Source organism: Ceratotherium simum, chromosome 1 (assembly GCF_057802395.1).
Source record: "Ceratotherium simum simum isolate JZ-2026a chromosome 1, ASM5780239v1, whole genome shotgun sequence".
NCBI lineage: Eukaryota > Metazoa > Chordata > Mammalia > Perissodactyla > Rhinocerotidae > Ceratotherium > Ceratotherium simum.
Genome location: NC_141900.1, coordinates 57,609,332 through 57,626,538, shown reverse-complemented (window position 1 = coordinate 57,626,538; position 17,207 = coordinate 57,609,332). Strand labels below are relative to the sequence as shown.

Here is a 17,207-nt window from a genome sequence, read left to right as displayed (position 1 = left end):
TGCATATGTTCTTCTTTGTTTATGGTCTGTCTCCTCACTAAAATGTAATCTCCATGAGAGCAGGAACCTGGTGTGCCATTATCACAGCTGCATGCCCACAACTGCTCCGGGCGCACACAGTAGGCGCTCAGTAAATGTTATTTTCCTTCCCACACTGCCACCTGCAGCACGCGACACATTTGCAGTCTCCAAACTGATCCCAGGTGATCAGTGGCTTGCATTCACGCTAGGACCACAGGAGGCCGAGGAGCGGGTGGGCAGTCAAGTCGGGTAGACTTTCCCGTCCAACAAGCAGCTCCTGCATTTTAATTGTAACTATCAGGCTTTCTCTGCCTTCCCCCTTGCTCATGAACTACATAGAACAAAACCACCACACTCCCCTCAGGTCTTCTCCTGGGACCCCGGCAAGAATCTGCATCACTGTCTCTGGACGTCAGGGCCACAATCTCGGGCCGGGGTCCCACGCCGATTCTGTCCTTTGTCATCCTGTGTCTGCAATTCTCTCTTCGCCACTTATTTTGTCCGTTCTCCATCCCTTTGCCTCGGCCTGACTTCCTCAAGAGGTCGAGTTCTCTTTGCCTGTTCGACCACATGTGTCCCCTGGAACCTTCTCCTTAAACAAGCCCTTCCCGCGCCGGCCTCATTCTCCCTTTTTCCCTGGTCCGGAAACGCCATTCGACAAACATTTATTGAGCGCCTACTAGGCGCGCAAACAGCGCGGTGCGCCGCCGAGAGCTCCTTCCCGGGCCCCGCCGCAGCTCTCACCTCCCTCCGCCCTTCCCACCTGCCGGGAACCCGGGGTGCCAACTCCTCTGACTGCGTCATGGAATCCGCCCGCGTCTGCCAAGTGCATCGCCCCACCTCCTTCCCCTGGGACGACTCCTGATTGGTGGGAGTGTGGGTCACTCCGCCGCCCTCCCGCCCTCCCTGTGTGGCTCCCGCCCGGGGACGGGAGCAGGCCCCTCCTCCTCACTCCCGCCCCTCGCTCCCCTCCCCTACCCCGGCTAATCGCCAGGCTGCGCGCGCGAAGTTCTGGGCAAAGTGCTGGGAACTGGCCGCGCGGTCGCAGCGGCGGCGAGCCGGACCCGGCAAGGGGGCCCGAGCGCGAGGCGGCCAGTACGCGGCGCGAGCCCCGGCCCCGCCGTCCGTCCGCGAGTGGCCATCCCCGCCACGTCTCCGGCGGCTAGTGCGGGAACTGTCAGCTGCGCGTTGCAAGGGGACCAGAGAAGCCTGGTTTGCCTTCTCCTGGGTCTGTGGACGAACCCCGGAGCCCGGCACTGGGGAACTAGGCGGCGTCCCCGGAGGCAGAGCGCGCAGGTAAGCGCCGGGACGCCCGTCAGATTGGTGCTGGGGTGTGGTGGGGGCCCGGCGGCGGCGCGCGTTCGGAAGGGCTGCGGTTTCGGGAGGCACCACCAGTCCCCGCAGGACCGGAGTCTGCCTCCTGTCGCCCGGGGAAGAACCGGCCCATGGGGCAGCCCCGAGCCGGGAGATCGCCCTCGTTGCCGGCGCCAGCCTTCCGGGGGTAGGGCCCGAGTGCTGCCCACGCTAGAGCTCCGTCTTCAGAGGGACAGTTTGGCCGGGATCGACGGCGAGAAGGCGCCTAGCACGGGGGCCTAGGTCGGGGCGCGGGAGGACGCGGCGCCGATAGGCTGTCCTGGGCACCGGGGCCGGAGGCACAGCAAACCTGTTTAACTGGGCCGAGCGCGATGCTTTACCACATCCGCGGGATGGGGCGCGCCTGGGGGGACCCGGACGACGCTGGTCTTGGAGGCCCCCGGCTCGCCCGCCTCCCCTCGCTCGGTCTGCTTCGCTCTCCGGTGCCCCGTCTGGGGGCTGAGGATCCTCGCCCCTTTGGGCTTCCCAGCGCCCTGGAAAGCGTGTGCAGCCTCTAGAGTCCCTGATGGGCATTGTTGTAGATCGTCCAGATATTTCTGAAGCCGGGGCGCGCCGCCCTCTTTTAGTAATACAACTTGCCAGCCACCCTGTGCACACTTGTACTCTCCCTTTTCTGTCTCATAGACTACCAGTCTCCTTAGTCGGGACTCTGAGCTGAGGGGGCTGTGAAGTTGTCGCTTTCGATGTGTCTAGGAACTGCGCTGCGGTGCATCTGAGGTCCCCCAGATGTACTAACCCTTAGAGTTTGAGTCCTGGGATGGGGGCATTTAGAAATATTTTAAGCTGCAGCTGCAAAAGAAATCCTTCCACACACGGGTAACAGTGTAGGTCTGACTTCTGATCATCCACACTCTACCCTAAGCATCATACAAGGTGAGGGCCCCCTTCTGGCCAAAGGAGACCAGCCAGGCAGGCCTGGGCTGAAATGCACCCAAGCTAAATGACCATCCTCTCCACCAACTTGTTGGCACACCACCCTGTTTGGTGTTCCTCGAAGCACTCATCTCTCTTTGAAATCATCTCCTTGGGCTGTTTACTATCTCCCTTCCTCCACTAGAATGGAAGTTCCAGAAAAGCAGAGATCTTATTTGTCTTGTTCTTCACTCCATCTCCAATGTCATCAATAGTGCTTGCCACACAGTAGGTGCGGGATAAATATTTATGGAATGAATGATGAATACTTCTCTGTAAAATATGAGGAATGATGATTTCATAGCTGTTTTTGATTTTCATGTTTATTTATCCTTTTTTTTCTATTGGGAAAATTAACAAATACCAATAACTACTATTGATTGAGCACCTACAAAGAACTGGATATGTACTAGGAACTTTGTATAGATTATCTTATTAAACATTACAGTAGTCTTCTTAGCTGGGTGTTTCTGACCACATGGGAAATTGAGGCTCCAGCAGGTTAATCTGTTTTCCCAAGATTATCCTGGCAGCGCTAGAATTCCAGCCCATTTTCTCTCTATTGTGCTGGGCAGCTTCCAAGAAACTAAAATGTGGTTTCCACCATTACAGCCAATAGACATTTAGCTTTATTTGTAACAAAAGCTATTGCTTAGCCAAAAGAAGATTTGTTGCTTTATCATTGTTGAGATATAGTTTCAATAATAGCTAATAGTTATGTTGTAGCCCAGATACTACCAGGCTGCCATAGATTGTATTATCTCATTTAATCTTCGCCAACTGGAGAGGCAGTGTTCTGAGGTTATCTCCATTTTACAGATGAAGAAATTGCAGCCTGGGTTCAGGAACTTGCCCAAGGTCAATAGTAGATTGCTCAGCTAGATTTCATTAATAGTTTCTCTAACTCTAAATCTTTAGCCTCCTTCACTACACCAAAATGTCTCCTGCTCCCACTATTTAATTAAATGTTAACTCATTATGATAGAGTCCAATGATACAATATGTTAAAACTATCTGAGGTTGGGCTATAAACTTTCCGCTGCCAATATCATGTGTCTAGTCTATTATTTTCTGAATTGGACTCTTATTGCCATCGATTTTTTTGGTTGAGGTTATGGTTTGTGGGCCTAGCAGACGGGAGATTTTTAATAAAGAAGGAAAGGAAATTCTCCTTTCACCTAAATTTAAATTTAGTTTCACCTAAATCTAAAGAGAAATCCGATGGGTTTTACCCACTGTGGTAAATGAACTCTGAACACAGTAATGCTTTATGCCTCTTAAGGAAAGTACTGGAAAGCCAGCTAGTTTCTCTGTTCCCATATGTAGAATGGAGACTAAGAAACAACTACTAATTCCAAAAGCTTCTGCAACAGCCTTTACTAAAATCACTATATTTCAGTTCTTTGTACTGTTGTAGTGAAACCGAGGGCAAGGGGCCGGCCTCGTGGCTTAGTGGTTACGTGCGGGCGCTCTGCTACTGGTGGCCCAGTTCCGATCCTGGGCGCGCACTGACGCACTGCTTTTCCGGCCATGCTGAGGCGGCAACCCACATACAGCAACTAGAAGGATGTGCAACTATGACATACAACTATCTACTGGGGCTTTGGGGGGAAAAAAAAAAAAGGAGGAGGACTGGCAATAGATGTTAGCTCAGAGCCCGTCTTCCTCAGCTAAAAGAGGAGGATTGGCATGGATGTTATCTCAGGGCTGATCTTCCTCAAGGAAAAAAAAAAAAAAGAAGAAACGGAGGGCAAGGAGAAGTTGATAAGAGTGTCATGGTTACCACCTAAAGGGCTAGTGGCAAGATAGGGGATGGGAAGGAATTAGCGATCCCTTTTTTTCTTCTACTTCCCGTTTTAAGGGTCGTATAACTGCATGAAGGTCTGGATAATCACCAATTTTATTTATAATGGCCCTCTTGGCAGTACTATATTTTCTTAATTGTTAATTCCACTTGAGGAGTACTCCAGGAAGGGCTGGAGAGCTGTCCAACCTAGAATGCCCCAGAAGAGATGGGAGTGTGGGACACTAAGGAAGATGAAGCTAAGTTGAAAGAGCCTTCCATGCATAATTGAGAGTTGTTTATAGTTCCCTGTGAATCCCTTTCCTGTCTCCATCTTATTCATCAGCCTCTAGCCCTGTCCTCTGGAAACTTCCTTCTTGACTTCCCAGTCACTGCTGTTGAGACTACGTTTATGCTCACCCCAACTCTTATCTCCTCCTCACCGCCTTTCACATTGATCCCTTCCTGTTGCCCCTGCACCATCTTAGTTCAGGGTCTTAGGGACTTCTGCACTCTGTCCTTACATTGCTTACAGGCGGATTTTCCTTCCTCAATCTCGCCTTCATATCATAGGTAAATTCTTTAAGTCCTGTCATTATATTGCGAAAAATTCTTGAGTGGCTTATATAGTTAATAATATTGATAGCAGCAGTAGCTGCTGAACTTCCTGTGCCAGGTACTGTCATAAGTGCCGTATATGAATTACTGCATTTAATCCTCAGCAGCACCGAAGCAGGCACTGTTATTGTACCCCCAATCTCCAGATGAAGCTAGGAAAAGTTAAGTTCAAAACTACTTTATAACTCTTACAAGGTGGAGCTCAGATGCAAGCCCCAGGTCCTTTCTCTCCTCGTGTAAGTGTAGACTCAGCCTGAAGTCAGGATCCGGCAGCCTGGGCTCAGTGTCCGCCTTCACCCCATCGCTCCCCAACCCTGTGCACCGGCAGCCTGAACTTGATTCAGCAACAGAGCATTTTGCCTTTGCCCATACACTCCTGTTGCCTAGAGAGCTCTTTTGTTGTCTCTCCCTGTGAAAACCCAAGTCTTTCAAGGCTGGACTCATAAGCCTCTTCTGTCAGAATAATCTCTCTGAACTCAGTCTTCCACACCATTTATTAAAAAAGTGAGAGTCCCCAGTTCAGTTTCTGACTATTGAGTATCGTGGTTTGTTTCTTTCTTTTAGCGCTTTGTATCTTTCATATCCCACTCCTCCCTGCCCCCATTTCCCCACCCTCGTGCCTCCCGGCCTTGTTTATTCAGATGTATTGCCTCCCTTACTAGATTGTAAATGCCTTGAAGGCAGGGCTAGTCTGCATTCCTCATGGTTCTGTCCCTCACATCACTAAGTGTGGTATCCCATCCATAGTAGGTGCTCAGTTAAAAAGAGAATATGAAACAATTATATTTGGTTATATTCTGTTAGAATATTCTGTGAAAAAAGTAATTCGAATGTGATGTTTTGTTTCCTACTTTTTGAACCACAATACTGTGATGCCTTCATCAGTTTATGATGAAGCAATAGAAATCCTACTTATTGAAATCCACGGGAAGCACCTACGCTGGCTGTTTTCACCTTGGAGATGTTGCAAGGAGGTCTCCATCCCATACACAAAGCAAACATTGTCTGTAGAATAAATATCTTGCATCTTATATGCACTATTTTTTCATATATATGGAAATGTTATTAAAAATGTATTAAAGCTGTTATGGAATTTAAATTTTTGTCAATATTTTATTGATCAGTGACTATTTCTCCTTTTTAACCTAATTTACTAGATCCCCTGTGAACTAGCTCCAGCTCATGGGTCATCACTCATCACTTTGCTCTGTGTGTTCCAGTCACATTGAACTAAATTCAGTACCCTGCCTGTATCCCAGGGCCATGCATGGTGTGCTCTGGCCTCATAATCTTTTCCTCCTCACCCATAGTCACCTGGGAATTAGCCAGGAGGCCTGGTCATGGGAATTTTTTTTTAAAGAGTTTTCTCATTCTATATTATAGCGGGATAGTATTCCCTTGTGTGGCTGTAACATGCTTTATCCAGTTACTTCTTTTTTTATAACAGCTTTATTGAGATATAATTCACATTTCATACAATTCACTCATTTAAAGTATACAGTTCAGTGGTTTTTAGTATATTCACAGTTGTGCAGCCATCACCATAATTAATTTTAGAACATTTCATTACCCCCAAAAGAAATCTGCACCCGTTAGCAGTCTCCCCTCTCACCCCTGAAACTACTGATCTATTTTATGTCTGTATAGATTTGCCTGTTCTGGACATTTCATATAAGAAGAATAATACAGTATGTGGTCTTTTGTGTCTGGCTTCTTTCATTTAGCGTGTTATATTCAGGGTTCATCCCTGTCTTCGCATGAATCAGTACTTCACTGCTTTTTATTGCCTAATAACACCCCATTGTGTCTAGGTGCCACATTTTCTTTATCCATTTGCCAGTTGATGGAACTGGTATTGTTTTTTAAGGCTTCCCCCAGCGATCCAAACGTGCAATCAGGAACTAAACGGGAGGTGCCTTTGACTCTTGTTCATTGTTGTGTTTTGGGGCTAGAACAGTGCCTGACACAAGTTAGATGTGTTGCAAACATCTGAATGAATAAAGCATTTTACTGAAAGTATAACTCTTTTTTTTTTTTTTTTTTTTGGTGAGGAAGATCAGCCTTGAGCTAACATCCATGCTAATCCTCCTCTCTTTACTGAGGAAGACTGGCTCTAAGCTAACATCTATTGCTAATCCTCCTCCTTCCCCCCCCCCGCAAAAGCCCCAGTAGATGGTTGCATGTCCTAGTTGCACATCCTTCTAGTTGCTGTATGTGGGACACGGCCTCAGCATGGCCGGAGAGGTGGTGCGTGGGTGTGTGCCCGGATCCGAACCTGGGCCGCCAGTAGTGGAGCACGTGCACTTAACCGCTAAGCCATTGGGCCGGCCCTGAAAGTATAACTCTTAAGTAGGTGTCATCAAAAGTTGTTGTCATTAAGAAGAGATCCTCATAGCTGATTGTTTAGATTCCAGTTGGAACAAATGAACTGTTAAAAAAATTATGAGATAATCAAGGAAATTTGGACATGGATGAAATCCTATAATTTTTAGGCTCTGCTTCAAAATAATCTAGGGGTGGGGAGGGAGTATAGAGGGTACAAGGCCGTCCGTGAGTTAATGATTACTGAAGCTGAGTGATGAGTTCTTGGGGTTTTTAATGCTGTTCTCTGTATCTGCTGTCCGTTGGGGCAGCCATTGGCCACGTGTGGCTGTTGAGCGCTTGAAATGTGGCTAATCTTTATTGAGATGTATGTAAGTGTGAAATACACACTGAGTTTCAAAGAGTTAGTATGAAAAAGAACGTAAAATTATTTCTAATTTTTTACTATCATTTATATGTTGAAATGATAATATTTTGGATATATTATGATATATAATGAAAATGAATTTCACCTGTTTCCTTTTAATCTTTTTAATTGGCTACTTAAATTAAAATTACATGTATGGCTCATATTATATTTTTGTTGGATGATGCTGCTGTATACTTTTGTATATGTTTGAAACTTTTTGTAATAAGTTAAAAAAAATTGAAGACGTGAATTTTTTTAAAGTCTGGAGTAAAATATTTTTCATAAAGGATTCCTCTTGTGTGAAAAGATTGGGAAATATTGATTTGTTCAAAGATGATTCTTTATAGGAGCTTATAGCAGGCAACTGAAGCTTTCCAGTGTTAATCCTGGGCTTACTTCACTTATGTGAAAATTTAAAAATTCTTTTCTAATAAATGGAATAGCAGCCTGAGGGGCTAGAAGAATTGCTCCTTTAGTTATTCATCTGATTCTTTTGTTTTGAAGTTGATGAAATATTTCCTTCATCTTGGAAAAATATAGAAAATGCAGTGGTAATTTCTTGTTCTTAGTCACATAGTTTATACCCTGAAATTAAATTTTTCCTGGACTTTCTTTATAATCACTCTGCCTAAATCTCTTCGTTTGGAGCCAGAATATGATTGTTTCTGGACTTCCCAAGATCCCGGGAATATGAATGGAATATGATTCTTTAATGCTAATAATAATAATGTACAGATTTAAAGCTGAGAAGCAAATTGCTTTTGTATAAAATTTCTTTAGATGAACTTTATGTCACTGTCTAGATGTCTGTGTTTACTCACGAGGTATTAGTGAGGTAATAAACCCAGTTCTCTGAGGGGGTGTGGGCTAGACGAATGACCCTAGAGGATGTTCTTTCTCATCTGTGATTTCTGAGATCGTGAGACCTAAATTGAAAAATAGCTTGAATATAAAGCAGCACAGAATCGAATTGCCACGAGCAGCCCAACAAGAGATCATCAGAGGATCTGCGACTGTCAGTATAAAATCAAGTTTGTTGTTTTGTTTACTCTCTACAGCTAAAATATTAAAATGTTTGTTTTTTTAATGTTATATGGGTCAAACACTTTTCTCAGTATAACATATCTCCACTTATGTATTAAAATGTACTACTAGTCAAGATTCCCATACTTGATACCAAGATACTATCTTGGTATCAAATGTGGTAATACGAGAAATTTAAAGTTACGGTTTAAGTTTTATAAAACAAATCTTCTTCCCCAAATCATTTGTGGTGGGCAGTGATCTGAAATGTTTAGAAGCAAAAGGTAAATAATATATTTTTTAATCTCATGAACATTATTAAACTTGAAGTAAATGCCTCCTTAGAATGAAAGCATGCAGTATGTTTTTGTTCATACATTTAGTGTTTATTGAGCACATGCTACATGCCAGACACCAGACTGTACAGGGGATGTGGTGATGGATTAGACAGATGTGGAACCTTCCTTCAGGGAGCTTGCAGTTTAGAAGGGGACGTAGGTATTAAGCAGTCACAGAGAACTTGTTAATTACAGTGGGGATATGTGGCTCAAAGGGAATGAGTCTGAATTTTAATTGGGACCTTGGAGAGAAAAGTTCCATCTGCTTGTAGATCATGATTCAGGCTGCTGATGGTCTGAAGAAGGAGGAGGAAAGAGAACATGGCTAGGGAATCCTCAGAGGAGGATGACCCCATGGAAGTCCTGCCTTTTTGTGTCTTTCTGCTGATTGCAGGAGGCCAGGTGGAACTGAGTAGGAGGAGGGGTTTATTGAATTGCTCTCTGTGATGCTACACTCAGGTTTGTTTATTTGCTACTAGAATTGAATCCACAGTCGAGTTTTTACCACCTTTGTAGCTGAAACTGAAACTGAATGAGATCTAACAACCTGTTCTCCAACATAGCCATGAAAGTAGCTAAAAATAACGAGCTGGCTCCAATTCTGGTGTAGCTCAATTGTCTAGCATCTGAGATGAAGTGAGTTAGGGGTATTGAAGGCCTCAAAGAATATAGGGAAGACACACATGGATTTTTCTCACAGGTTCAGGGCTGCTTCAAGCAAATTTCTAGTGTATATAGAATTAACTAGGTGTTCTTTGGAGCTTGTTGGAGTCATTAGGGATGGGGAACCATCCTGCCTTTAAAGGTGGTGATGAGAATTACAAAGAACAGTAATAATAGCAGTGGCAGCCAATAACTTATTCTGTGCCAGGCTAAGTGCTTTACTTAGATCTTCCAGTAACTTATGAGGTGGCTGTCGTCATTCCAGTTTGTCAATGACCAAACAGAGACTTGGGAGCAATTACTTGCTCTTTGGTTGTCCAGTATCCATTTACTCTTCCTGATTTCCATTTGAGGAGTCACTTCTTGCTTTTGGATATAGTCTGCTAGGACCACAACAAGGGGCCCCATTCTCCTCAGCCCTGGTTGGCCCAGTGAGCCAGGCCGGTCAGATGCCTCTTGCAGGACTCTGGGTCCAATGCCAAGGGTCATGGAGATTGTGCTGCCGAGGTGTGTCCTGACCAGACCATTCCTGTCCATGACACATTGTTGTGGTCTGGCTCTGGTCCCATGAAGCTGTGCCGTGCTTGCCTCTCCAGTCTCCTCTTAGTTCCTTAAACTGATATGTTTTCAATACATTTTCTTTGGTATCATATGACAAATTGGTTTCTATTGCTTCCACTTAAAGAATCCCTGAGTGTCACAATCCTAGAGAGGCTTAAGTAGTTTACTCACGGTCACAAAAGGAACAGGTGGCAGAGTTGGGGTGCAGTCCGGGCATTCTGCCTCTATTGCCAGGCCCTTGACCCCAGGGCCCCTCAGGGTGGTGGAGAGCACTGGACCAGGAGTCAAAGAAGCAGAGGATGGATCCAGTCCCAGTGGTTCCTTTACCTTTGTGATCTTGGGCCAGTCACTGCCTTTTCAGGCTGAACTGGGTGGACAAGATGAAATCTACACATATCTAAATGACGCCTAGCTCGAGAGGGTTTCCTCCTCCATGAGATTTTTGGATGGACTGTGTCCCAGTTTCTAAAGGCTTTCAATTTGAGGTTTGAGGCATGGTCTGAGGCAATGGTTTTCAAAGTGTGGTTTCAGGAGTTGCTGTATCACTATCACTTGGGAACTTGTTTGAAATGCAAATTCTTGGGCCGAACTCTAGACCTACTGAATCAGAAACTCTGAGGGTGGGGCCCAGCCATCTGTGGTTTTACAATCCCTTCAGGTGATTCTGATGCACACTAAAGTTTGAGAACTACTGGGCTAAGGCATTTTCATTTTATTAAAAACAATTTAACATGGGGGCCGGCCCAGTGGCGCAAGCGGTTAAGTGCACGCGCTCCACTGCAGCGGCCCGAGGTTCGCTGGTTCGGATCCCGGGCGTGCACCGACGCACTGCGCACTGCTTGGCAAGCCATGCTGTGGCTGCGTCCCATATAAAGTGGAGGAAGATGTTCACGAATGTTAGCCCAGGGCCAGTCTTCCTCAGCAAAAAAAGAGGAGGATTGGCATTGGATGTTAGCACAGGGCCAGTCTTCCTCAGCAAAAAAAGAGGAGGATTGGCAGATGTTAGCACAGGGCTGATTTCCTCACCAAAAAAACCAAAGAAAACCCAATTTAGTATGTATAAGGGGCTACATAGAAGCAGGGAACATGTAAAAGTTAATTGGCCACAGCCCCTGCTCTCAAGGAACATTCTCTCCAGCTGGGGATACAGATATAAAAATACAATTGTGAGGGACAAGAAAGGGTGTGATACTTGTTATAAACAAGGTACTGGAGTGCTGTAGGAGCACGGAAAGAGCGGTGAGAGACACTTGCAGAGAGAAGTGGGCGTTTGAGCCAGGCCTTGAAGGACACAAGGATTGAGATGAAGAAGAGAATGGAGGGCCGGGTGGAAAGGGCGTTCCAGGCAGAGAACTGAGGATAAGCCAAGGCACAGCATTTTAAGCAATGAAGGACCCTCCAGTTTGATAAGAAGGACTGTTTTAATGGGAAAAGTGACAGGATATGGGGGTGGAGAGAAAGGTTGGGGCCTGGCTGGGTCCTGAATCCCATAGTAAGGGTTTGGACTTTATTCTGTAGACAGTGAACAAGGAGGTGATATGATGGGAGCTTTCTTAGAGAAGATGTTCTAGTGGTGGTAGAGAAAGTCAGAGGTTGGGAGAATAGGCATGAGGTCATGAAACCTGAACCAGGTGGTCACAGTAGGAGAAGAAAGGAAAGACAACACAGAAATACTGGAAAGTTTGAATGACAGTCCCTAGGAACTAGAGGTTGGGGGACGGTGTTGAGCGAGAAGGCAAAGATGATTCTGTGGGAGATAATAAATGATATTGGTACAGTCAGGTTAAAAGATAAAGTTGGAGCCTTACATCACACCTTCCACTAAAATAAATTACACATGGATCAAAACTTTAACATTAAAACAGATGGGAAAAAAGAATACCATTTAAATAATAATAGGGATGGAAAATCCTTTCTAGATATGACACAAAATCCAGAAGCTATAAAATAAAAGATTGATTCATTTGACTACATATAATTTTTGCAGGACCAAAATTTTTTAACTGTGTCGAAGGCAGTCAATAAATTTAGAAAAATAATTGCAATTCATGTCAGAACAATGTAATTTCATCAATATATGAAGAACTTCAACAAATCAATAAGAGAAAGTCCAGTTACTCTAAAGGCAAAGAATATGAACATAGAGTTTACAAAATGGCATACAAATGACTCTTAAATATATGAAAACTTTAATCTCACTCATAAAAAGAGAAATGCAATTTAAAACTTTAGTGAGATGATATTTTTCACCTATCAGATTGGCAAATATAACAAAATGTGAAAATATTATTGGCAAAGATTTGAGGAAACAGGTATTCATACGTGGTGGATGGAAGTGTACATTGATCCAAGCTCTGTGTAGAGGCATTGGCAGTATCTATCAAAATTGCAAATGCATGCACTCTTTGAACTAGCAGTCACAATTCTATGAATATTATCCTACAGATATGCAAATGTAGACAATGATATGTGTGCAAAGTTATTTATTGCAGCATTGTTTGAATAAATAAAAGATTGCAGATAACCTAATTGTCCATCAGTAGGGACTGGTTAATAAATAATGGAGCAGTTAAAAATGAGACTGCTCTACATCTACTGATTTGGAATAGTCTCTGAGATTTATTATTAAGTTAAAAAAAAACAGGATGTAGAATACATAGGTTTGTGGCAAACATACCATATATACCAATGTATGTATGGTATGCTTCCATTTGAGTAAAGTATATCCAAATATAATATATATTTTATATGTCTGTACATAAGTATGTACATATTTATGTCTGTGCACACACAGATACGGCTGGTGGGCTGAAGCCAGCTCATACTGGCTTGAGAGAACCACTGGGTGCATCATGTCCTTAGTCAATGTCTTGGAGTTGGTAGTTTGAAATTGGTCATGGTGGGAGTATTTACACCGCAGAAATCAGCAAAGGCAACAAATCAGGGCTTCTGTTTTTGTTTTTGTTTTTCTAGAGAGCTGGTTTGATAAACACTTACTAGAACCCACTGTGTGTCATAAATATAAAATATCTCTTGAAGGATACATGAGAAGCTGGTAACATTAGATTCCCCAAGGAAGGAAGATTGGGCGGCAGAAGGACAGGTGTGAGATTTGAATTGTCCCTTCTGAATTTTGTTCCAAGTGAATGTATTACTTATTCTGAAATGAATATATAAAACAAACAAGATATAACTCCAGAGTTTCAGACCTAGGTGACTGTTGGTGTTATTTAAGGTGCCATTGACTACTTGAGGGGAAAATGGAAACATGAATAGATCTTAGGGAAAAAGAATGCTTTGGGTTTTGAACATGCTGAATTTGAAATGTCTGGGTGATGTGAGTGTGGAGATGTCCAACAGGCAACTCAGAAGGGAGGGCAAAGCTGGTGATCACTTCTGGGAGTCAGCAGTCTAATTGAAATTATGGCAGTTGAGAAGGTTTCCAAGGGAGGTCCAACCCATACAACCTTTTGGGCAGGTTCCAGGAGACAAAGGGGGCTGCATGTAGTACCTTGGAGAATGCCAGCCAAGAGGTAGGTAGGGGAAGGGTAATTAGTCACAAAGGTAGGAGGACCATATAATGATGATGGTCCTCTTTTATGAGTTGTCTATGAAAAGTGAGGCACTATTCTTAGTACTTTTTGAAAGAACATCTCCTGATTTAATTCTCATAACCACACTATGGGGTGGGTATTATTTCCATGATTGCCAGTGAATGGAGGAAGGTAATTCCAAAGAATAAACCAGGAGAGAGCTCCTGGGAGGGACATTAATAGAGCAGGACCTTGAAATGTGGTGAGATTTTGTAGGTCAAGACAATTCCGGCAGAGGCGAGTGATGAGCAAAGGTACAAAGAGGGTTATCTGATGTAGCTGGAGGGTTGAGATTCATGGGAGCTTGAGAGCGATGCATGGCTGCTCCATTCTCTGGCAACTGGAGAGCCACAAAATAGTTTTGAGCTAGAGAATATGCTTTAATCAGTTTGATTAGTAGTCAGATACAAAACTTACATGTCGTATTACTGGAGCACTTCCTCTGTGTTCATTGGTGGGGAGATAGGAAAACAGGAGACAGGAAAAACTACCATAAAACTTTGAGATCCATCATGGAAATGGCCTGTGCATATGTAAGGTTTTCAGAGTGTCTGCAGACAGGCACTGGATGGCTGGTGCCGGTTCCCTCTTAGTTGGTTTTTTGACTCAAGCTGAATTTTCTATGTGGTGGTGTATTGTTTATCTTTTTTCTTTTTATCTGTCAGTAAATCATGGGATGGAGGCTGTATTTTCCAGAAGATTGTGAATAAGGAATAAGGAAAGAGGAGGTAATCAAGAAATGATTATGTGTTGACATATATTTTTATGTATATGATTTATTTATGAGTTGTGCTGAGAAGTAATATTCCTGTCTCACAAGGCACATGCAGGTCCTGCCTCTCTTTAGAGAGATGCTGTATTTGTACCAGCGGTTCTTTTCCCTTGTAAATATACATGTACACCAACAGTGTGAAATTTCACCCTAGTTAGGTTTTCAACTCAGTCTTTCTCTAGCCCAGTGTTGTTTTACGTTTGTCGTATGTGTGTCATTAGGAATAATACCAATAATGAGGTGTCAGAAAGGAGAAGGATAATAGCTGTGGCCTAAACATGGGTCAGAGAAAGGACTGCGTGGTCTTCTTCATGCCAGCCTGCTAATGCATCCACTCCTGCCTGGAAAGTCCTGCTTTTCTACTCTTTGATCTCACAAGCCAAAATAGCATTCCAGTTTGTTACTTTCAGTTCTGCGTCATTTGTTCCTTGATTAAGGGCCTGGAAGCCTCTTTTGTTCTCTGGCATCCAAGGTCTTATTTTCATAGGTGTGTGTAGATAGATATGGATGACGTTTATGTAAGACATCTGCCTTTTTTGACCCACAGATTAAGACACCTTTGTCTGACAAATGCCAGGGACCAGAGGGACAGAATGTTGGAATTTGGGTCTCTGTAAGATGTACGATGTGTGGTCCCGAGAGGTACTCCGGTTTTCCGTCATTGCTAAGAACTTCACAGATTACTTGGGCAAAATAATCATGTCCTAGGATGCAAGGTACTCAGGTCTTGCTCTAGCTGGTTAACTTGTGCTGAGGTTTAGCATCATGGACTTCCCTACATCCCTGTGGATGCTACAGTTTCTCCTCCTCTCTCTCAGAAGAGTTGTTTGAGAATTAGCCAAGTGTTGATGAATGTGAATGGGCTTCTGGAGGAAATGAGAGCCCCGTGATTGCTAACTGGGTGGGGAGCCAGGTGGAGGAGTGTGGCCCATGTGAATGGGACTCACAGTTATCATAGTTATGTATCAGTTTCTCTGGGGCAGTAGTTCTAAACTTAGCAGCACCAGAATGACCTGCAGGGCTTGTTAAAAGACAGATTGCTGGGCCCTACCCTCAGAGTTTCTGATTTAGTGATCTGTGATGGGACCTGAGATTCTGCATTTCTGACAAGTTTTCAGGTGATGCTGGGGCTGCTGGTCCAGGGACCCCTTTGATAAATGTAAGCAGTGGTTCAGTAGGCAAAAGACTGAGTCTTGACCAGCCCCGAGTCCTCTCTGATTTGGAGAAGAACCAGAGAATTCTGATTATCATAAACCCCATATTTTGTATAGCATTTCCATGTTTGTAGATCACTTTACTATACTCTGCTTCTCACAACAAAACTGCCCTGTGAAGTAGGCAGGACAAGTATTAACCTTGTTGCACAGTTGGGGAAAATCAGGCTGAGGACCTTGGGGAAGGTGAGTGACTGACCCAAGGGGCAAATGGCTGAGCTGAGACTTACTTCTAGATTTTCTGACTGTGGCTTTAGTGTTCCTTCTACGTTGCCTTTAATGCTAGTGAAAAGCTTAGAGATCATCTGCTCTGATAATGCTCCAAGTTTGTTTTCATCGCCGCCCAACGCAAAAATAGCTTTTCATTTTAGAACAGTTTTAGAGTTACAGAAAAGTTGTGAAGATGGTATAGAAAGTTCCTCCGTATGCCCCACACTGTTTCTCCTATTGTTAACATCTTATGTTAGTGTGGTACATTTGTCACAATTAATGAACAAATACTAATACGTTATTATTACCTAAAGTCTGTACTTTGTCCAGATTTCCTTAGTTTTTACCTAATGTCCCTTTTCTATTCCAGGATCGCATCCAGGTTCCACATCATGTTTAGTCATCATGTCTCCTCAGGCTCCTCTTGGCCATCACGGTTTCTCAGCCTTCCCTTGTTTTTGATGACCTTGACAGTTTTGAGGCATACTGGACGGGTGTTTTGTAGAATGTCCCTCAATTGGGATTTCTCTGATGTTTTTCTCATGATTAGACTAGGGTTATGGGTTTTTGGGAGGAAGACCACAGAGGTGAAGTGCCATTCTCATCACATCATATCAGGGGAACATGAGTTATCAATTGTTCATGTTGACCTTGATCACCTGGCTGAGGTCATGTTTGTCAGGTTTCTCTATTTATTTATCTATTCATTCAATCAATCAGTGTTTATATCAGCATGGCTTCATGGATATTTATTTTACACTTTGGGTTATAATCCAGTAGTACTTTATTAATTTTCTTGCTCAAATTGTTTCAGCTTTGGCCAGTAGGAGCTCCTTCAGTTGGCTCCTGTGTCTCTTTAGCACAAGCCCATCATTGTGGATTTTTTGAGCACACCCTTACCTTCTGGCGCTATAGGATGCTCTAGGCTCATCTTCTATATTTCTTGTCCCAGCCCTAGAATCATATTGTTTTTAGTGTTGATCCTGATCCATTAAATTGATATCACCATCCGCTACCTGAGTCACCAACCAAAGTGAAAAACACTGATCCATTTCCACCCATCACATGTTAAAGATAAGGAAATCGGCACCTGGAAAGGTGAAATGGCTTATCCAAGGTCACACATAGTTTGTAGCAAAGCCAGGGCCAGGACCAGTGCCTCTGGACTTCTAGTCCTTTGTCTTTTCTGCCATTTTATGCTGGCAAATTCTACCATTCAGAAGCTGGTTTAGCATACTCCCACCTCCCCCATGTCCTTGTGTGTAGGCATTCAGATGTGAACTCAACTGGATGTGCTACTGTCTATCCAGGGCAGATATCAGCAAAAAGGGGCAAGGGGTACTGGCCAGATTCCTTTTGGAGACTGCCATGGCAAGTCTGTGTTTTTGATCAGA

The 17,207-nt window shown here is 43.9% G+C and overlaps 1 protein-coding gene across 2 annotated transcripts in view; it reads left to right on the top strand.

Moving 5' to 3' along the window:
- The first annotated feature begins 1,084 nt into the window (after window positions 1-1,084).
- Window positions 1,085-17,207, top strand: part of OSBPL3 (oxysterol binding protein like 3) — a 191,771-nt gene continuing 175,648 nt past the window's right edge. Inside the window, exon 1 of one of the 2 annotated variants that reach the window (XM_004418908.3) lies at window positions 1,085-1,317. The gene's annotated coding sequence lies outside the window, so the exon portion shown is untranslated. The remainder of the gene's footprint in view (window positions 1,318-17,207) is intronic. The other variant, XM_004418910.3, reaches the window with a different exon arrangement.